General features: G+C 50.6%; 2 pseudogenes across 1 annotated transcript; one reads left to right on the top strand and one right to left on the bottom strand.

Annotated features, from left to right (window-relative positions):
* Positions 1-9,984: 9,984 nt before the first annotated feature.
* LOC123627274 lies at positions 9,985-20,081 on the top strand (annotated as a pseudogene).
* Positions 20,082-20,983: 902 nt separating this feature from the next.
* On the bottom strand, positions 20,984-22,416 carry LOC123627270 (annotated as a pseudogene). Its single transcript, XR_006731228.1, has 4 exons — positions 22,381-22,416; positions 22,182-22,236; positions 21,535-21,633; positions 20,984-21,070 (listed from the first exon to the last, which is right to left on the bottom strand). The product of XR_006731228.1 is annotated as an ATP synthase subunit e, mitochondrial-like (transcript).
* Between the last annotated feature and the right edge of the window lie 422 nt (positions 22,417-22,838).

Genomic DNA, 22,838 nt, shown 5'->3' with positions numbered 1-22,838 from the left:
TCTAAGGTATGGGAAACATGTTAACATAAAGAGAGCATGTAAATGTGACGGTATATAAGGTAGAAACTATTTCTGGCAGTAAATCAGGTAACTAATTTATCCTTTAACTAACTGATATTAATTCTATTTGAAAACCTGGACTTGAGAGTAGGCTGTCATTTAAGTTTTCTGAATTTCACTTACTTTTTCTGTTATACAAGGGCAAAGGGTGCAGGAAGAGCAATTAGATCAGATAACCTGTGAGATTCCTTTTCGCCCCATGATTTTATCATTTCAGGAATAGCACATGTTTCATAATAAGTAGTGAGCTTCCAAAGTAGAGTGCAGTTAGATTTGAAGAAAATTTCCCTTATTATTTTAAATATCTTGACATTTTTGTTAGATAGTATGGCAAACTATTTTTAGTCTAAGACACGTCTATTTACAGAAACTAAGTGCACAATGTGCTCATGGTTACAAAGGAATGAATCACAGATGAAATTTCTGACTTTGAACATTTCCTTAACATATTTGTGTGTTCTGTTGGGTCAGGATTTATTACAGGAAACAGAAACCAAGCTGGATGTTTTATGCAGGATAATTAGGTGCTTATGAGATTATCTGAAAGGCTGGAAGCAGCAGAGATTATGCTGGGCTTCCAAGTAAGATTCCCCAGACACCACAGAACTGACCAACCAGAGACGATAGCACCCCTGCCACAGTCAGAAGAGGACTCTGGAGGCCACTGTGAGAATCTTGTTGCTGAAGCTGTGCCCCAGGGAACAGGAAGCTGAAGTCAGGCCACCTCTACTGCTACTGCTGCTGCCACTGCCACCACAGAGGCCTCTCAGTCTCCATGGAGCTTGCATTTGATAAGACAATGCCAATCCAGCCACCACCTTTGCTGGAAGCTGGACACAGGAATGCTACTGTGGAAAACCCTCTGTTCTCTGTGCCCTTGTTTGCCACGGAAAATAGCCAAAAGGAGCATGGAATTAGCTCTCGCCTTTCATTCATCCTCCAAATTACAGGAGAGGACATGTAATCGATGAAACCTAACTCACATCTAGATCCCTAGCTACAAGGGAATCTGGAAAATGTAGTTTTTGCTTTCTAGTCTCTGCAGTATGACAAAGCAGTGATGCTCAAAGTGTGATCATCGGTGCAGTAGTATCAGCATCCCCTCCGAACCTGTGAAAAAATGTAAATTTTTGGCCCAACCCACACCTATTGAATCAAAAACTCTGGGGATGTGGTCCACCAGCCTGCGTTTTAACAAGACCTCCAGGTGATTCTGATGCATGCTGAGGTTTGAAACCACGCTAATAAGACAAACTAGAAACAGCTGGGAAAGGATGCCGACTACTCTTCAACCGTAGTCGAGAAATATGTCAAGCAACTAATACCATAACATGCAGGTGACCCAAATAGGGCAAAAAAAACATAAATTAATTATTGAAAATATAAATCATAATCCTGTTTATGTTAGCTTTTTAGTATTGCTATTATTTGTCATATTATTTATTTATTATTATTATTAGAGGTATAAGGATTTAAATTCTTACTGATAAATTGGATAAGTGTCTCATGATTTTTATAGTAGTTCAAGAAAAGTGATTTTTATGCTTTGTTTTTTGTCTTTCAATTACTGCAATATCGTTCTTAATATGCCACTAGGTGGCACATGCTGGCGTGAACTTCTAAGAGGTTAGCTCCCAAAAGCTGGCAGAAAAAGAATTAACGAAGCTTATCAGCTTTTCTGTTTTTTTCTAGAATTAAAACAAAAATTACAAAAATCTTGGCAGTTAATGTTTCTTTTCAATCCAAATCAGTAAACTTTCTTGAAAAATAGATAGTGTTGTTCATACTGAGAGGGCATAAATTTGATGTAAGATATTTTTTCCAAAGAAAATGAACTTATGTTGCTAGAGACTCATATATTTGTCTCCAGAATGTAAAAATTAGTAAAAAAAAGTGAAAATCTCCTCAAAATCTTACTACTTCAAGATAATATAAAGTCAATCCTCCTTCCCATCCTTTTCTTCTAATCCTCTTTCAGAGGAATCAAATAATAAATGTTTTCAGAATATTGACACTTATATAGATACACACACATATATAAGGCAATAGTTATATATGTCTTACATAAGACATATATAAGACACTATAAGACAATAGTTAAACTGTTAAATATTCATTCATTTGAAAAAAGCATTTTTATGTATGAACCCCTTTTTTTCAATTATCAATTCTATCATGAATTTCTTTATGAATCAGTACATTATCTATGATGATTGCATGATATTTTAATTGAATGAATGTACCCAATTTACTTCACTATTCTCCTATCACTATACATTTCTGTTTTTTTCAATCATTTCATATTGTAAATAATAATGCATGGAATATCCTTGTACACACATCCTGTGTATTGCTCTTTCTGATTTTTAGGCTAGATCTTAAAAGTGTATTTACTGAGCATCACATTTAAAAAATATTAATAGATATTGCTAAGTATCTTCCAAAGTGGGTGCTCCAATTTAAACTTTCAGTAACAGTGCAACTTTTGAAACTTTATTAGTAGAAAATATTTCAAATGAAATTTATATGATGTTTCCATTTTCACTTCTTTAATTAGATTAAAGGTGAACAACTGTTTAAAAGTCTCCTGATTATTACTATGTCTTACTCTGTGAATTATCTATTCTTATCCATGACTCATTTTTTCTTCTATTGCACTGTTTTTCTTTTCTTCTTTGTGACTAGGAGCTTTTTGTATATTTGAGGTAATAACTGATTTTTTTTAATGTATTGTAAATATTTTCTCTCAGTGAATTGCTTTAAAATTGTTTTTTATTTGTTTTATTTTTTACCAGGAGTTAGTTTTAAATTTTAGAAAGTCTAATTTGGGCTTTGAAGCCCAAGACTTTGGGCTTCATACCTGGCTTAGAAAAGTGTTCCCACCTCAGGCTTACTTTTTAAATGACTTAATATTTAATTAATTATAATTGTACTTAATTTCATTTTATACATTGTATCTTTACTATTCCAGTAATATATTTTATAATGTACATTTCCTTATATAAAGAGATAGACAGCATCACTTACTGGGTAATCTGTCTCTTTCCCATTACTTAGTAAAGTCACCTTTAGGATATATTAAATTCTCATATACTATTGGCCCTGTACCTTATCTTTATAGTCTATTCTACTCATCTTATGTTTATTCTGTCAACCTCATTGCTTTAATGACAGTGATTTTTTAAATGTTGAACTTTATCCTCTTGTGATGACTTTTAAACTGCCATACTAGAACAGCCAATTCATTTTCCTTATCTTATAACAATCTTTAAAAATGTTACGTGTATGGAAATTTCTAAGGTATCTGAATTGTCATTTTTTTCAATCACTTGTCTAATCACTGCGTTTTCAGGGTTCAATATAAATATGAATTAACCTTTAATCAAATATAGCATAAAAACCCTGTATAAGTGCCTGTTTATAAATTTCTGGGAGTGTTTCTATTATAACATCTTCAATTTAACATTCCTTACATACAAAGAATATTTTTAGTAATGTATCTTTTCAAGGAAAACATAAAAAATCAATTACATTTCAACTGCCTAAGAAAATGGAGTTGTCCTTGTTAAGACTCTAAGTTGTATTTAGTCATGTTCAGTCTTATTAAGAGCTAGTCAATAATGGTAACTTTTAGCAAATGTATATTGAACACCCAAATGATATGTGTCTCTGGAGGACAAAGTAATTCTCTAAAGAATTATCTGGCTTCTTAAGTATTCACTGAGATCATCACTTACCTCTGAGAACCTCAGAGTAAAACGGTATTAACATAGATTTTTCAGGAAAAGAGCTTAAGGGGGTGGAAATCAGGGATTCTAGGACTTGCAGTCCTTTCTTGAGGTAAAGATTTTCCTAACTACTGAAATATGACAGGCCTTTCTTCTTAAATGTGGCCCATACCGAAATTTATAAAGAAACGTCAGCATAGATCTGCTCATGAAATAACTAACATTTTACGTTTCAATTCTACGGACATGCTCAGTGAGTCAATGCTATGGGTTAGCAATCAATCTATTAGGTTGCATTCACCTTTCTAATTAATTTATATTCAAAACTCCTAATTTTCTAACACTCACATATTTAGTGCTGCTGACTTTTGCATAATTATTTGCAGTGAATTATTTCTTTCTAGTATTTTATGTATATCATCAATTAGATTGACAGTGTCATAATTAGAAATGATGACAGAGATACTAATACTGCCTGCTTTTGAAAAAGCCAGAATATGGGATAAATTATTTCATTCAATGGTTAACTGTAGCTCTCTCACTTTTAAGGAAGATTTAGTAGTTTTTCATAACAATATGCTATAAAATAAGATCATTCATTAACTTTTCACCTGGAAAAAAATCCAAGTAGTCAAATTTTAATACATCAGAGAAAAAACCATTTCTGTTATTTGTTAATCAGAAAGGCTGATTTATAAACACTAATAGATGAACAAGTTAATTCCAACCATGATTTGTTCAATATACATGAACTTTCTTTGATTTGCATGTCTGAAGATGCTGGTATGACTCACAGTATTTTTTAAGTTCTATTTTTATTCAACTCAGATTTATAGTAACTTATATAACCACACTTTCTTGCCCCTTGTTTATATATGTCTTTCTCTATACTTTCCACAAAGTATAAAACCTCATTAAAATCGTGTTTTACAAAATCAGATATACTGCAACTCAAATCAAGTCTCCTAAAACATAACTACATCAAGTGAAAACTTGATATAAGACAGTTTAAACAAATGGGTGTTTTTACTGTTCTCTGACAGCATCATAAAGAATTTCTGTGAATACCTATGTGTAATCCAAGGTGGGGGAGACAGGATAGATGAATATTTTGTAAACAACAAAAATGCTTTAAAAATCAACTCTTTTTTTTCAGTGAGTAGCCTGAGTAACCCTTGGTGGGATCAGGACCTGAAGTAGGTACTTTTGAGCAGAGATTAAGGAAGACTTTCTTCTCCTCCTTGCCCTGCTAAAATTAATTATTTTGTAAACTTTTCTAAGTCATGATTGGGAATTCAAAGAGATAAAACAGTGCTTCTCAGATTTTAATGTGCATAGTAATCACCTGGGGATCTTTTAAAATGAAGATTTTGATGCAGTAGGTTTAGGGCAGGCCTGAGGTTATACATTTCTAACATGTAAGACTAGTAAGGATCTAAAGGGTGTTTCATCAAATTTTTAAAATTTTCTATGCAAAATAATACTAGGCAACAATCGTGTGTTGTCTTCACTGGTGTCTCAGCCCTCTGCTGGTGAGGTTATGCTTTGTATAAAAGTCGTTCTAGTGCATACCACCCCTCCTCACACCAGCTGTTTAGGAAGGGTGGCTAAAAAGAGTTTTGGGAATGACCTGGTCACTACTTTCACAGCTGTCCAGAATATATGGGGAATATAAAAACAAACACACAGAAGTAATCACTCTACTTGAGTAATTTTCAATTTAGCTTTTTTTTGTTTTTAAATCTTAGCTATACAATAAAATATGTTTATGTAAGCTGTAAATGTCTGAATGAAAGGATAGAGCATGACATACCTCTTCATGTTTGAATGCGTAGAAAATTAGTCTAATCATTTCTAAAATGAGACTTTAAATTTATCTTGAGTTTTGTTTGTGATTTGCTTAAAAATTAAAAAGAAATTTGTCATTTTGTCAAATCCAACAAAGGCTAAAATTTCTCAGTCATTTGGTGAAAAAAGAAAAACGACATTCATGAATAGTATATTTATTACCCACATTTTTTTTTCTGTCATAGCTCTTAACCTTTCCCTGTTAATCACATGAATAAATTTATTTCTAATGCCTCCTGTTCTGTGCCTTCATCAGGCTTAGCACTGATTTTCCTTCTAATCTACCTTAGTCATAATAATTACCCTCCTCCGTAGAGTATCCATCAGCCACGTTCCCTCCATCTCACAATTACCCTACTCTCCCCTCCCTTTTTTGTAGCTCTCCTTTGCATCCAATTTTATTATTTCACCAATAAAATGAGCTCGGGCTCCTGATGTTTTTCCTCAGGCATTCATCTTTTTTCCAGAAGTAAACAGCATTTTGCTTCATATGTATTTTTACTTGTATTTTTATTGTGTCTCTTTTACCTTTTGGATTTTATTTATTTATTTGGTGGGAGTTTCCTTTTGTTTCTGTAGTATCTCATTCTAGCATCACATTAAATGTTGTGAATATTATTTCCTGATAATTTAGTATTAGTGAATAGACCTTTTGGGAAATACCATACCCAGGGGTTTTATCAGATGCCTCCTAGAGGAATTATCAGGTTTTCAGCTCGGTTTTCTTTGCCAGTTTTGTAGGTAAAATCACACTCTGTAAAACCACGGTCTGGCAGAAAAACCTGCACCAACTTCTCTGATCCACAGGAACTGAATTCTCCTCCTTGGTAAAGCCCTTGGTCATTCCTATCAATAATGGACAGGTTATAAAATTGGCTTCATTTTATTGGAAACATTTCTTCATTTTCAATCCTTCCATATGTGACACTTCCTTGAGAATCAGAATTTGTGTAACGTGTGTATGTATAATAACAATCATACCTCATCTTTTTCCTAAAAGATTTTGAGTCAGATTTTAATAAATAAGAGTATTAAAATCTACAGTAAAAGTCAAGGAAACAAGTAAAGAAAATATAAAGGATTTAAATCAAATCTAATATTCCATTCATTTATTCATTAAACACTCTCTAATACCCATTATGTGACAGCTATTAATTAGGTATCGGATATGAGAACAAAACAAAACTAAGGATCTGGTGTCGTGGAGGTCGGTACCAAATGGGGTCCCGTGGGGCAGCAGGGAGTCTGGGTCGGGGGAGTTCAGGGAGGGCCTCCTGGGATGGGGGCTCCGAAGGCAGCAAACAGCCTGTGCAAAGGCCCTGAGGCCCCAGGAGCGAGTGCCGTGTGTGCGTGGGATGCGAGGGAGGGGTCAGGCTCTCCATGGCGGACCAGGCGCACAGTGAAAATGCGCCTGATGTTTCCGCACGTCCAAACCTGGCATGTGGCTGTTACAGGACAGCAGGCACCATGGCTCTGCGAGTAGGCCATTCAGTTCTGTTGTTTTTCTAAGTCCTGGTCAGGACCCACTAACTGCAGTGGTGGAACTGAGCCCTGCCCGAGCTCATGGAGCCTGAGGTCCTGCAGCAGTGTGGGCGCGCCAGGGGTCGGGCATGCGTGGGGAGGGGTCGGAAAGGCGCTGAGCGCCGCCCGAGGTGGGCGAGGACAGGTCCATCGGCCATTCCCTGAGGCAGGCAGGCGCGTCCACCCCATGATGCTCCACCGCAGACAAAGCCCTGGCAGGACCAGAGCCCACGTCAGGTGCTCAGAGACGTCAGCGACAGCTGTCGCCTCACCCTGCGGGGGCTCATCTGACCGAGTCAGGGGCCACAGCAGGGTTGCGGCTCCTGCGCGAGATCAGGGAGGGCTCCAGGGAGAAGGAGGAGACACGGGGTGGAGGGGCTGGGCCTCCGAAGGGCTGGTCCCCAGTGGGGGGGGAGGACAGAGCTTGGACGCGGTCTGGACGTGAGGAAGCTGCCGAGGGGGAAGCGACCGAGTGGGTGGGCCAGGGAGATGAGAGACAGATCCGCAGACCCTCGCTCAGGGCGGACTCTGAGAGCGCTGCTCCCGCGGAAAGAGAGTGGACAGGCGGTGAGCAAGGCTGGGGGAGCAGGAGGGTCTCCACCCGGAGGGCACCCCTGGTGATCGCCGCACTGCGTGGTGGCCACTGTCCATGACGTGCAGTGGCCGTACGTCCACGGGCTCCATTTCTGAGATTCAACCAACCACAGGTGGAAAATATTTGGAAAAAAATACAAAAATAGCAATACAATAATTTAAAAAATGCAAATTAGAGATCAGCCTGAGCAAGACTGGTGAGACCCCCATCTCTACAAAAAATAGAAAAATTAGCCGGGTGTGGTGGCGCATGACTGTAGTCCCAGCTACTGAGACAGGAGGGTCACTGGAGGCAGGAGATGGAGGCTGCAGTGAGCTATGATGACACCACTGCACTCCAGCCCAAGCAATAGACTGAGACTCTGTCTAAAAAAAAGAAAAAAAAATACAAATTTTACAAGATATTTAACAACTATTCATGTAGCGTATACTTTCCAGGTATAAGCACTCTGGAAGTGATTTAAAGTGCGTGGAAGGGGCCGAGCATGGTGGTTTACACCTGTAATCCTAGCTCTCTGGGAGGCCAAGATCATTTGAGCTCCAGAGTTCGAGACCAGCCTGAGCAAGAGTGAGACCCCATCTCTACTGAAAAATAAAAAGAAATTAGTTGGACAACTAAAAATATATATATATAAAAAATTAACTGGGCATGGTGATGCATGCCTGTAGTCCCAGCTACTCGGGAGGCTGAGGCAGGAGGATCGCTTGAGCCCAAGAGTTTGAGGTTGCTGTGAGCTAGGCTGATGCCACGGCACTCTAGCCCGGGCAACAAAGTGAGACTCTGTCTCAAAAAATAAAAAATAATAATAAAGTGTGTGGGAGGTCATATGCAGACACACCATTTTATATCAGGGACTTGAGCATCCACAAATTTTGGTGTCCCTAGGGTCCTGGAGCCAATCCCCCAGGACATCAGGGGATGATTGTATTGTATATTTCAAAATTGCTAAAAGAGTAGATTTTCAACATTCTTGCCATGAAAAAATGGTCAGTTAGGTGATGGATAAGTTATTTAGCTTTATTGAATCTTTCTACACTGTATACACAGATCAAAACACCACACTGTACTCCATAAATACACACAATTTTTATCAATTAAAAGTAAATAAAAATAAAATAAAATCATTGCCAAAAAAAAGCTACAGATTCCCATGGCCTTGGGCAGCAGGAGAGACTGGCCATGTGCACCCTCCAAGCACGAGCACCACACAGGAAAGTAGAGGTGGCCACAGCACCTCCTCTGTGCTGCCTCCTACCTGCATGGTGGGCGTGGTGTGTGCCATGTGGATTTGGTGTCAGGTGGCTTTTGGATCTTTCTATCAGTTGCCCGTCGATGGTGTAGAAATTCGTGATTCTTTCATTCTGGAGGTTGCTGGTGGCAGAATGCTGGGCAGGTTGGAGGGAAGGCAGTGGAGGGTCGCTCTGGAGGCTGGGCACGCTAGCCGGGCAGTGAAGGGTGGGGCTGTACGGAGGCCCAGTGGGGGAGGGGCAGGGCTGAGTGCTGGAGGCACAGGGGGCCCTGGCAGTCCGCAGCCCAGCGTTGCAGGCACCGAGTGTCCGAGGGTGGAGATGCCCAGCCAGGGTCTGCCGATGTGAAGATGAAGATGCAGGGAGTCTGGGCGTGTTGGGATTCATCTTGGCACTGATGTCTCCTGGGGGTGGAGAGAGGGAGCCAGAGGCCAAGTCATCATGCTCGGGTGGGGCCAGTGCGCACCGGCGGGAAGGCAGGGCGCACACAGGGAGGGGGCTGCCTCCTGCAGGGAGGTCTAGGGGAAGTTGAGGCTCCAGGAGCCATCCCTGCCTGTGAGAGGAGGGCCTGGCCCCAGGCAGGCAGGAGACACCTGGCAACAGTGGGGCCTGTCTTGGGCGGTGACTGAGGAAACAGAGAAGTGGCCCAGGCTCAGGGTGTGGGCCAGGGGGCTAGTCCGAGCCTGGCAGCAGCACTGACCCACCACCAGGGGCCCGTGGGGAGGGATGTTTGAGTTCAGTCAGGGTCTGTCCAGGACCCCATGGGCATGCCACCAAATCGTCACTCTCAGACTCTCTTTGCTGAGGCCGCAGAGAGCCTGAAGTCCTGAAAACAATGAATTCATATCCACAAGCCACAGCTTGTCACAAGCTGTCACCCAACAGCCAGTCGGAGGAATCTCTGGCCAGGTCTTGGCGATCAAAGCAATTGATTGCTACCCAAGTTACCCGAGCACGAGGCCAGCACTGGCCGTGAGTGGCAGGGATGCAGCCAAAGTCTGGAGGCCTCACTGTCCCGCACATGCCCAGGTCCCCTGGGTCAGGAAGTAGGTTGTCATGTGCTCAGAGGAAACCCTGGGGCACAGCGTCTGTCGCTCCCTCCCAGGTGTGGTCAGGCAGGTGTGGGCATGTAAGTGTGGCCACAGGCTCACAGGTGTGCCACCCCCTCCAGGTGCTGCTGTGGTCAGCCAACAAGGTGTTTGAGGAGCTGACAGACATCGAGAGGCAATTCCACAAGGCCTTCTACACCGTGCGGGCCTGTCTGAACTGTGACCGATACTCGGTGGGCCTCCTGGACATGACCAAGGAGAAGGTGAGGCCTCGGGTTTTCAGGGGCCCTCCTGCCCACCAGGCTCGGCACCTGCCCTGACCACCTCACTCTCTTCTCTTCTGCCCAGGAATTCTTTGATGTATGGCCTGTGCTCATGGGAGAATCCCAGCCGTACTCAGGCCCATGCACGCCAACGGCCACGTAAGTCTTGGTGGCTGGCTAGGGCCAGCTGCACACTGTGGCTTCCTGGCTCCGGCTCCAGGGTGGGAGAGGGTGGCCTCCAAACAAGGTCACCAGCAAATGTTCTGCTTGCCCAGGCTCCTGGTGCCCCATCCACGATCATCATAACATCTCCCCATGCGGGAACTTGTGAACAGGCGTCTGTGCATGTGTGCACATGTGTGCAGGAGTATGGGCCCAGTTTGAGAGTGGGGTTATGTGGGACCCAGAGGGGGATGGATCCAAATCAGAGTGCACGAAGCATGCCCCATGGGTACCAGCATGTGTGCCCATAATGTGCATGTGTGTGGGTGTATGTGTGAGTATGTGCTTGTAAAACATGCATGGTGGATACATCTGTTGTGCACGTGTGTAATTACATGTGAGTGTGTGGTCGTGTGTAACTGTGTGTTTGTGGGGAGCAGGGAATCTGGGGTCTCTTGCGTGGCTGGGAGCCCCAGAACCAATGTGTGTATTTCTAGGAAATCATCTTCTACAAAGTCATTGACTACATCCTCCAAAGTCATTCCGTAAGTGCCAGGCTTCACAATAGGTGTCCCCGCAGGAGGGACACCCTCAGCCCCAGGCGTGGCTTCAGGACCACAGTGGGGTCAGCAGTGCCCGGCTGGCCTGGGCTGCTCCCTGTGCTGTGGGTGTCCTGGAGCAGGGTAGGGAGGAGGAGGCTGACTCGCTGGTCTGGGAGACAGTGGGGAGGGAGGGGTGAGCTGACGCACTGGGGACCTCCAGAGTGGATGGCCAAGGTCCAGGTGCACTGTCCAGTGGCCCCATTGACAGCAACTGAACTTGGAGACCTTCAGGGTCTTGCCTTGGCTCGTCCAGCCCCACCCGGACAAGTGGAGCCTCTAGCGGGGACGCCTGGCATTGCACCCCCTGTGGGGCTGGGAGAGGAGGGGTGTCCAGTCCCGACGTCAGGGCGGGACTCCAGCCTAGACAGACTGGGCAAGGTGGTCAGCCCGTCCAGCCCTGCCGCTGTGTGGCCGTGGGGCCATGACCCCACAAGCCTGTCACGACCCTGGCCCTAGGCCCCAGACAGCACTGGGACCCAAGTGCCAGGCTGGAATGCAAGTCAGGGCCAGGACTGCAGGACAGGTGACTATGTGAGTCCCAGGAGGCAGCTGCAGCCTTGGGGTCCCCAGGAGGGGGCGAGGGCTCCTGCAGAGTGAGGGCCCTGGCACGGCAGAGCACTGGGAGCTGAGGCAGCCCAGACATCGCCAAGCCTCAGGCCCTGCTCAAGTGCTCGCCACCTCCACGGCTCCTGTTCCCACCTGGAGCCCAGAGGAAGGAACAAACGTCAGGGTTCCCGCACTGTGCCAGGTCTCCATGTGTGTGTCTGACAACCTGGGCTCTGGGCCTCTGACCCTCTGCTCTCCCCGCAGCACTCCACCGGCCACCCACTGGGCCCTGGCCAGCGGCCTTCCGCCCTGCGTGGCAGAAAGTGGCTTTGTGAGTCCCGTGCTGTCTGGGCCGCGGCCCTGCCCTGGCCTGGTGCCTCCCTGCCTGTCTCCCTGTGCCGCAGCCAGCCCTCAGCTGCTGCGCTTTGCCAGCTTCCAAGTTCGCCCCTTGCGAGTGAGACTGGGAGGGAGAGTCCGTCATAGAATCACATTATACCTTCAGCTGCTTGAGGCGAAGTCGTGTTTCTGATCCGTTCTCAGATTCGTAACAACACGAATGCCTCCGCTGATGAAGTGTTCCAATTTCAGGTACCTGTCCATTCCTTGAGAGAAACTGTATTTTACTTGGGCAAGAAGATATTTTGGTGCAGAAATGATGAACTGAATTAGTTTTTGCCGCATAAACAACCGCGAAGTCTCAGTGACAACGAGAAGCACATGTTTCATGCTCATAGGTCTGCAGGCCAGCGGGGCTCAGAGGGTCTTGGCTGAGCGTCACTGAGCTCAGCTGGGTTCAGGTGGTCTTTGCTGCAGCCACATGATCCTGGCTGATCTTGGCTGGGCTCAGCTGGTCTTGGCTGATCTCGGCTGCTCTCAGTTGATGCGGGCCGGGCTCAGCTGGGCCAGGCAGGGCCCCACTGAGGGTTCGAGTCTACTACATATGCCGCAGTCTCCTCAGCTTCCTGGTCCGTCCTGGGAGATTCCATCAGTCATACATGTGGTTGGCTTAGAACAGGGCCCAGGACACAGGAACACACAGGAAAGTGAGCTGCCACACACACATTACCATTGTCTCTAGAACCAGAGGTCACCTGGGCCTTGGCAAGGGAAAAGCTGACTGTTAGTACGCAGATGTCACTCCGGCCCACACACGAGGGCAGAGGTGACGCTGTGGCTGCCTCAGGACACAACTTTCTTCTCTGTTAGCCAACCAGGGGGGGCGCCTGGGGAAGGAGCCTGCTGACTGCGATGAGGACGAGCTCGGGTCGATCTTGGTGAGGGTCCCGCTCCCACCCCTCGCAGGGAGACTGGCCACCCCTGAGGTGGGAGGGGACAGTTCTCCTTTCTCTGAGCTCAGAGGTGCTTGGCACACACAGCGTCATCCTGTGGTGTTGGCTGCTGTCTGCGTGTGCATTCACATGCGTGTACGTGTCTCACGTGTGTGTCTACATCGTCCTGGCTTTCAGTCTCCCCCAGCGTGTCTGAGTGTGTTTGTCCGGCTGACGATGTAACTCGACGTCTGCACTGCTGTGTGCACCTCCGTGTCCACCTGTTGCTTCTGTGCTTTCCCAGAACCATCTGTGCTTCGTTTCTGTGGGCAGGGCTTGAACTACATGTCCATGCGTGTCATCCCTGCTACGGGCGTGCCCAGGAGCCCACAACACCCAGTGTGTGTGTGTGTGTGTGTGTGTGTGTGTGTGTGTGCGCGTGTGTGTGCACATGGTGCCCGTGGACGTGTGCTTGTGCGTCTCCCAGAGACCATCACTTGGTAACTCGGCAGTGATACGGTGTCTCCATCACCCTGCGCCTGCCTGCACGATGCAGCCAGAGTCACCCAGGGGCCGCCAGTCCTCCATAGGAGGCCTTTGAGCGTGTAAATGTGCTTGGCAGGTTCTGAAAGTCACTCATCTGCATTACTGTGTGGCTGTGTGCATGTGTCTGTGTGACGTGAGTCTGCACACATGTGCCTGTGTATCCATGGGTGTGTCTGTGTGTTCACAGGTGTGGTTGTGTATCCACATGTGTCTGCATCTCTTTGTAGGTACATCCCTTTGTGTTTGCTTGTTTGTCTCCCCACCGTTACTCTGTCTGCCTAGCTGGGCACAGTCCTCACTGTTGGGCCACAGGGTGGGAGGAGAGGGGAGCATGGCCTGAACTGGCAGGGATGTGAGGGTCCTGGGCTCCAGGCTGGACCAAGTGGGAGGACAGATGCCAACAGAGATGCCCAGGCATCTGCACCTGGACAGGGCCTTCAGAGAGGAGAAAGGTGGAAGAACAAGTGAGGGCTGCCATGGGCCTGCCTCCCTCAACCCAAGGTCTCTCCCACAGAAGGAAGAGCTGCCGAGGCCCAGGAAGTTTGACATCTATGAGTTCCACTTCTCTGACCTGGAGTGCACAGAACTGGAGTTGGTCAAATGTGGCATCCAGATGTACTATGAGCTGGGTGTGGTCCACAAGTTCCAGATCCCCCAGGAGGTGGGTGATGTGACAGAGGGACATAGGCGGGGTCCTAAATCCCCCAGGATGTGGGGATGGGGATGTGGTAGGGGGTTCTGGAAACCCCAGGCAGGAGGTGAGGGGGTTGTGTTGGGGGGAGGGGGTTGTGTTGGGGTCCCCCAGGTCCCACATGAAGTTTGGGGGGCAGACATGTTCATCATAGAAGAGGTAAAATACATGCAGCAAGTATGCCTAAAATAAACAATGAGATGGAGGAACACATGGTTAGATGAACAGACGGATGAATGAGTGCATGGAAGGAAGGAAGGAACGAAAAGTGGATGGTGGATGAATGGATGAGTAGATGAGTAAGTGGATGGTTATGTGGATGTATGGGTGATGGATGGGTGAGAGGGTGAACTGATGAATGAGTGGATGGGTGGATGTATAGAATGATGGATGGAAGGAAGGATGGATTGGTGGATGGACTGCTGAGTGGGTGATGGGATCCTGCCCTGCCCAGCTCCACCTCACAGGTGCCTGACATGGCACTCCCCACCATGAAGGCTGAAAACGGCCAGCGGTGAACGAGGGGACAGGGAAGGTCATGGGGGCCTAGGAGACAGGGCATGGGGATGATGGACTCAAAGCAGGGCTTCCACCACAGAGCCATCAGCACATGAGGCTTTGTGGGACTTCCACCTGGCGCCAGGGCCCACGTGTCCTCTCGGCTCCCTCAGGTCCTCGTGCGGTTCCTGTTCTCTATCAGCAAAGGGTTCTGGAGAATCACCTACCACAACTGGCGCCATGGCTTCAACGTGGCCCAACAATGTTCCTGTTGCTCATGGTGCGTGGCTGGGACTTGAGAAGGGTCTCCCTGTCAGGCCTCCTGAATGACCAGGGTTGTGCAGCCCCTCCTGGTGCCACAGGTAGTGCCCCACGTGCTGCAAGAGCAAGAGACAGGCCCTTCAAGGGCAGAGGGATTGGAGGAGGCCAACACCCACTGACTGCACACGCCAGCCTGGCCACAGGCGAGGGCACCCAGGGGGAGGGGAGAAGACTCAGGCCCCGCACCCCGACCCCCACCCCTGTCCCCCACTGGAGCCAGGGCACACGGGCATGGGAGGTCCTGTCTCCGCAGACGGGCAAGCTGAAGAGCTACTACATGGACCTGGAGGCCTTCACCATGGTGACAGCCGGTCTGTGCCATGACATCAACCACCGCGGCACCAACAACCTGTACCAGATGAAGTAGGCTCCGTGCTGGGGCACGCGGGCAGCACATGGGATAGCAATAGGTCACCTCCGCACCCTTGGCATGAATCTGAGCACCCCAGTATTGATGATGCAGAAAGTGGGGTCTGCTATAGGAGCTGCAGCCCCTGGGGACCTAGGGGTGCCCTCACCCCAGTGGGGCACCCAGCATTGGCCCCTAACCCCCACTGCCTCTCAGCTGCTCGTCTAACCATTCATTTGTTTTTTAGTGAAGTCTGTAACAGGTCCCAGAATCCCTTAGCCAAGCTCCGTGGCTCTTTAATTTTGGAACGGCACCACCTGGGGTTTGGGAAGTTCCTGCTCTCGGAGGAGGTTTGCGTCTTGCTCTTGGGTACCATGCGGCTGTGTCCTGAAGAGCCGGTGTTTGGAGCCGATGCTTGGACCTGGGGCTGAAGCCGGAGGGGCTGGGCCCGGCTCTGGCAGCAGGAGAACCCCAGTGGGCTGTGTGAGGAGCCCCAGGGCTAGAGCCAAGTTTGGAAACATCCCCATCATGGGGCGGGGTGGGCTCCGAGGAGACAGGGGTCCAGGACTGCCTGGGGTGGGCAGAGGCCTCAATGGGGTGCCGGATTTTGAGCAAGGGGTGGCTGAGCAGGGTGGTTCCCAAGGAACCAGGACACCAGCCACCCCTCCCTCCCCACCCCGGGCTGTGGTCTGTGCGGCCACCTGGGTCCAGAGTGATGACCCAAGGTAGAAGCTGCCGGGAGAGGGGTGGACACCCCGAGGGAGGTGCTGGCAGGGCCGTCCTGGCTGCAGAGGAACAGGATCGACCTGCCAAGGGCCCAAGGGCCCGGGCTTGAAAGGCACAGACAGGCCACCCAGGAGTGGGAGGGGCCGGGTCCTGGTGGCCTGAGATGACTGGGGGGACCCCGATGGCCCTGGGCACAGCCCTGCGACTGACCAAGCGGCCTCCTGCAGAGCTTGAACACCTACCAGAACCTGAACCGGCATCAGCACGAGCATGTGATCCACCTCATGGACATCACCATCATCGCAACAGACCTGGCGCTCTATTTCAAGTGGGCCCCCTTCCTGAGGGCGTGGGGGCCAGGACAGGGAGCCTCGAGGGGCAGGCGGGGGAGTCTGGGCCTGAGGCTCAGGCAGCACAGCCAGGGGAGGGGCCCGCTCCTGGTGCAGAGGGGCCTGGATTCCAGCCTCCAGCCTCTCCTGCAGGGGAGTGGGGAGGGTGCCCTCCACTTGCTCCCATCTGTGCCCTCCCTTGTTCTTGGGGTTCAGGAAGAGGACGATGTTCCAGAAGATCGTGGACGAGTCCAAGAACTATGAGGACAAGAAGAGCTGGGTGGAGTACCTGTCCCTGGAGACAACGCGGAAGGAGATTGTCATGTGAGTGGCAGGGCTCAGCCCCTGCAGAGCACAAGCCGCACCCGCCCGTCAGCGGTTTGATCCTGAGACCCTTCCCCCAGACTAGCTAGAAGAGCCCGGCCCCCCGATCTCTGGCACTAGAGCAGCACATCTCTCAGTAGCCTCCTGATGCCTCGAAACAAACACCCCCCCTACTCACTTCCCATTTTCAGGGGAGAAAGTGCAGGACTTCGGGGGGCAGACAGGCCATCTTCTTGGTCTGGGGCCTTCAGCAATCATTCAGTTTATTTCCTGAGGTTCCATTTCTTCATCTACTTCACCAAAAAAATGTTGATTCAGAGCTAACGTCTGCCCAGGCTTGTCTTACATATAAGAAAATATATAAAAACTACCTGCACTCAGAAGGTGTCCAGTTAATACTGGTGACTGGGTCTGCCTGTCTGCAGGGCCATGATGATGACGGCCTGTGACCTGTCTGCCATCAAGGTTAGTGCTCAAGCAGGCCACGCTGACCCGGAATTAACGCCTCCTCAGAGCCTTGAGAGGCTGCATCTGGGGCAGCCCAGATGGGGGCTTACAAGTAACCCTGAGGGCTGCCTCCAGACCTGGCCGGGGAGGCAACATGGGAAGTGCCCCCGGCCCCCGTGCTCAAGAGCGGCCCAAAGCCCTGAGTGGTGGGACCCCAGAGTCTGGGGCAGAGAAGATGAGGCCCGGAGCTTTCTGACCAGCACGGAACCCACTGATGACTGCCTCTGTGTGCCCTCCAGGTTGCTCTTCTGGTGGCCGCTGAGTTCTGGGAACAAGGTGACTTGGAAAGGACAGTCTTGGATCAGCAGCCCATTGTGAGTGCTGCTTCCAGAACCTCCCACCCCAACAGGGAGTTGAGACCACATCATGGTCCTCAGGAGCTTCCGGCCTGCCTCAGTGGCAGCCGGGACCCCGGGGCTTCTGGGGTCCTGAGTCTTAATCTCACTTTGTGAGGCCGTGCGACATGAGTTTAGGGGGCTCAGGACCTGGGTAAACATGGGAAAAGCAGGGCTGGGGTGACGCCCAAGCAGAGATGAGAGTCGTCGAAACTGGAAGAGCCAGGGCCCCTCTGTGGGTCCAGGCGGCTCTGCCGGGAAGCCCAGCTGGACCAAGCTCTGCTCCAGGGAGGCCCCTGGCAGGGCGTGCAGGGCCCACGCCACGGTGAGCCGGGCCACACCGGGGTCTTCACGTCAGCGTCGCAGCTCAGGGGACACCGCCAGCACCGCGGGCGAGGGCTGCTGCCCGCCGGGGCCCCAAGGCTGGACTGACTGGAGCCCACGAGGGATGTGCAGAGGAGCCGCCACCGACAGCTGCCCGTGGGGTCATCGTGGCTTTTTGCTTCCAAGGGCCAGCGTCTGTCAGGCAGGATTGGCCACCTGGGCCGGGCTCCGTCTCCAACCTTGGGCTCTGCTCTTTTGTGTCTCTGGGAGCGAACTGCTCAGAGCTGTGGAGTTGGGGGCTAGGCGAGGTTCCCAGGGGCTGAGGGGCTTATGACCCTCCTCTGCTCCCCTACGGCCTATGATGGACAGGAACAAGGCAGCCGAGCTCCCCAAGCTGTAGGTTGCTCCATCGACTTCGTGTGCACAGTCGTGTACAAGTGTGTGGCATGGAGGTGTTCCATGTTTGTCTGCCGTTTGGTCCCACAAGGACACAGGGCAGGAGCTGGGGGCACACACTGAGGCAGGGGTCCAACTGCAGAGCCCCCTGTGTGATGCCCCATGACACCCTGGCCCCACAAGAGCTGCGACTCTCTGGGTGTGCTCTGTGGTGACAGCCCCACACTGTGAGGAGGACGTTAGCCTGGTTCTCCGGGAAGTTGTCCCCGACTGGGCTGTGCCCCTCTGGAGGAGGGCGGGACCAGGGGAACGTTGGGTCCAGAAGTGGCCACAAGTCACAGCCCCTGCACAGGGCACCGCCCCCACTGCCGTCCCCGACTCCATCCGCGCCGTGTCCCCGTGTGATCGGTGACGTGTCTCGTTGTCGTGTGCCTGTGTGTGAGAGACGGAAGGGGGCCGCAGGGCCGCCCGTGCTCCCGTGTGCTTCCGCCCGCGTTCGCCACCCTCCCTCCATCCTGCCCCCCGGCCCTGCAGGCGGCGTTTTCTCCTCTGGTCGCGGATGTCCTCGCTGCCCACACTGTCCGCACCGTGAGCGGCCGCGCCCCAAAGCTCCCCGTCCTAACGTCGGGAACACAGACCCTGAGCTCCTGCCCCTTTTCAGGGCTTTGCCATCTCAGTGGCTCTCCCTCCTGCTGGTCCCCACGGGCGAGCGGGGCAGGGTGGTGGGGACGGGCAGGGGAAGCGACTTCTCCGTTCCCTCCAGGAGTTCGCCCGTTTCCACGGAGCGATCCCGCCGTGTCTGAAGGGCTGCAGAGCGGCAGGAGGGAGCGGAGGCGCCGGCCGACGAGTGCGAGGCCAAGGCGAAGGCCCTGGAGGGGGAGGAGGAGGAGGAGGGGGAGGAGAGGAGCAGCCGACCGAGAAGGGCCCGCGGGGCGACACCGCCGGACCTCCCGGGTAGCGGGTGCCGAGGCAGAGAGTCACGGGACAGAGCAGATTCCTTCAGACAGCCCTGTCGCCGGCCCACTCGGGTTCCCACTGCAGGAGCCGTGGTGGGGAGGCCGCGTCCCACGGAGAGGGGACGCCGCCTCCACCGGGTTAGCAGACCCCGAGTGAAGGCTGTCCTCGCGCTCCTGGCCAGGGCACTCCCGTTTCTCCTAAGGACGCACCTGGGTTCTTTCCTTGACAACAGGAAAGCCCACTGGCCGCTTAGCAGCCCACTCCTTCCACCATCCAGTAACTCAGAAAGCCGCCCCTCCTCCCACGCCACCCTCAGAAACAAAACAGCAAACCTAAAACCAAACATCAGCAACAACAACAACAAAAACCAGAAAATAGGCACGCTGTGATTTTAAAAAGTCCTATACTGTGTGCAGAGCACTTACCTCCTCACCCTACATTATGGGAACGGGACTCAGTTGTAACAAGTCAGTGTACCCCAAATTAGAACCCCAGTGATGTCGTGGCCGTGGTGTGGCCTGTGCTCGACCACCTAGCTCTGGGGTTTTGCTTGTTATTCCCTGCGATCCTACACTATCGACAGGACCCCGTAAACAAGGCGGCCAGGGCTGTGGGAGGCCAGGACTGAGTAACCCGGGCACAGCGTCAGCAGGGCTAAAGCGCTGAGGCAGGCTCAGCCCCGGCTAATCGGCTTGCTCTGGTCACAGACCCAGGCTCTGTCCTTTCTCCTACAGGGGCTGGCAGAGGACACAGGGAGTAGAGGGGAAGACACAGGGTTGGTGCAGCCAGTGCACGGTTCTCACTCTCAGTCTTGTCCTCTCTTGCAGTGGGCACAGAAATTTGCAATGGTGGCCCAGCACCCAAGTCTTCAACCTGCTGCATCCTGTGAGCACCAGTCCCGTGGGGACCTGACGGGTCCCACACTCCACTGTGGCAGTTCGGTACAAGAGGTTAGGAAACCCGAGAAAATGACTAAAGATAACTTTGGATATTTTGGGAGTTTGTTAAGGTTTGTGTTTTTATAAAGCCAACTGTGAATAATTTACAGTGTAGGCTACATTACTCATCCATTTTTTGGATGTGTAGTAGTTACCACCAGATCTCTGAAAAGCTCTGTGAACTGTGTCCCTCTGGATACCAACCCACCGAGCTCAGGAGGCTCATGTCACCTCCCTCACTCAAACCTCACCCTAACCAAGCACAAGGCTTTAAAACACTTGTAGGGCTTCCCATTTTCTCTTCCCATAGGCAAACGAACTCATTTTACAAACGGAACTGGGGCTCAAGGCCTAGAAATTTGCTCAAGGCACACAGCTGGGAAGTATTCACAGCAGCATCGCCTTTTCCATCCCAAACCACCGGAGCAAGGGGCTGACAGGCTCGCAGCCAGCAGGTGCTGGGATGACAGGTAGCACAGGCCCGGCCTCTCTGAACAGCTCAGGCAGCACTTGACCTCGTCCTCAGGAGGCCGCATCCCTGGATTTCAGTCTTAAGTCTGACCTGGCCACCTCCTGGGATCAAAGGGAGGATCTGTGAGGAGGGGACAGAGGGCCAAAGCCCACCCGGGGGTCTGGCCTGCTAGATGCCCCAGACAGAAGAAACAACGGGTTTCTGCACTTCTCGCTGTTTGTGCGATACATTTTGGGGCTGTGACTGGTAACGCCAATTAGTTCTTTTGAAACCCCCTCCCCATCCTCCACCCCAAACAAACCTCGAAGACGGTACAACTGCCGAGCTTGAGTCCAGTAAATCAAGACAACTGACGCCAGCAGATGAGAGGGAGCCAGAGAGTCACACAACACAGGAAGCTTTATTCATCCTCTGCTGCTCTGGAGCAAAGCAGGCTGGCACAGGCTGCTCACCTTAACATGCTGTCCTCTCGGGCTGAAAGTTAGAGAGAAAGTACACACATTGTTACAGTCTTAGGCAACTGGAAAGGACTTCAGATTTCCAGGCGTTAAGTGATCCAACATCTAACTCCAGCAGAACTCAGCCGCGCCCTAATCAAACTGTCCTCCTTCGTCTCCTTAACCCTGCACACCCGGACCTGCCTCTGCGGAGGCCGTCAGCGGGAAAGTGTGTTCACCTCACGGCCTCTAAGTGGGGGTAAAGTGGCCTCACATGGGCAGCGAGTGGCCTGGGCCTCAACAAAGACTGACTGTCACCAAGACCCGTTCCGCTGCCTCCTCCACAAAGGAGAACCCAAGCACTCTTCTTCACACTGGGCCACTGCTAGACAAAAGGAGAGGCGGCCCCACCCTCAAATAGGGGACTCACTTGGAGACCAGCTACTTTTCCTGAAAACTTGGGAGGGGACAATCAAGAGCCAGTGACACAAGTACCTTCTGCCAGTTCTCTGGCAATCCGATTCAGCTCATCCTGCTTCTTTTTTTCCTCTGCTGCTATCCTCCTCTCCTCTTCAGCCCGGGGTTTTAGGTAACCTGTTGGGGGGGGGGTGTTCAATTCACTGAAAATGCCACATAAAAGGAACTGAGTCCGCAGGTCAAGGTGTCTTCAGGGATGCCGTGAACCAGATACACCTGCTGTCTACTCTCCTTTACCTCAGTGCAGCCCAAGGCCTGATCCTGATCCCAAAAAGAGCCCAACCCAGAAGCTACAGGGTCCCTGCGGCCCACCCCTCACGCACTTGTTCCCTAGGTCCTCTGCCAGCCCTCGGAGGTCCACCAGCCTCCCGTCAGACCTCGGTGCTCCAACACCCGCGCAGTGCCAGCTTGCATCAAGAACCAGGCACTTTCCAGTCCCCGCCTGGGCCTCAGAAGCCTGCACTGTGGGTAAACTGATCTCAAGTCAACCCTACTGTGCCCCGGGGGCCAAGTCCACTAGCACCTCTGCAGGTCTAGGACAGAGGATGTGTCCTGCAGCCTGGCACCCGCCCCTGTCCCCTTTGTGCCCTGAGATTCACTAAAGGGCACTGGGAGTCCCACAGGGAAGCCGAGCAGCCCCCGGCCCTGGCCCCACCGTCACTTGCTGTAGCTTGTGGCTCCGTAGGCCACGCCGAGAAACAGGGCGGAGTAGCGGCTAAGCTGCAGGAGAGAGCAGTGGGAGGGGGCAGTCAGCACGGGGGACGCTGGGCGGGAGGACAGGGACAGGGGGCGGGCGTCGCAGGCCAGGCGGGGCAGGACGCGAGGGCGTCCAGTACCGGGCAGCGGCCCTGAAGCCTGGTTCACCTTGCTGAGCAGAGACACCTACACCAGCGGCACCATCTTGCCCCGATGTTCCCACCGGAAGCACAACTCAAGTGTTGGAGAGGAAGGCCCAAGGGCCGGAAAGCCAGGGAGCAAATGCGCACCAGAGTATTTTATTAGTTTCCTATTGCTGTTGATAGAAATTACCACAAATTGTTGTAAACTCACACGTGAGAATTTCTTCTTTTACAGTTGCAGAGGTGAGTAGAGCAACATGGGTCTCACTAGGCTAAAACCAGGGTGTCTGTATGTCTGTGTTCCTTTCTGGAGTTGCCAGGTCAAATACAAAATGCAGTCAAATGTGAATTTCTGATAAATAATTTTATTACAGATATGTCTGAATTCATGAAAGTACCGCAAACCCAGTATGCAGATATTACATACTTATACTAAAAGGTCATTGCTTTATCTGAAATTTAAACTTCAGTGTTGTGTTTATT

This window comes from Lemur catta, chromosome 24 (genome assembly GCF_020740605.2).
Source record: "Lemur catta isolate mLemCat1 chromosome 24, mLemCat1.pri, whole genome shotgun sequence".
Lineage (NCBI taxonomy): Eukaryota > Metazoa > Chordata > Mammalia > Primates > Lemuridae > Lemur > Lemur catta.
The sequence above is the reverse complement of the archived record's forward strand: the minus strand, read 5'-3'. Positions and strand labels throughout refer to the sequence as shown.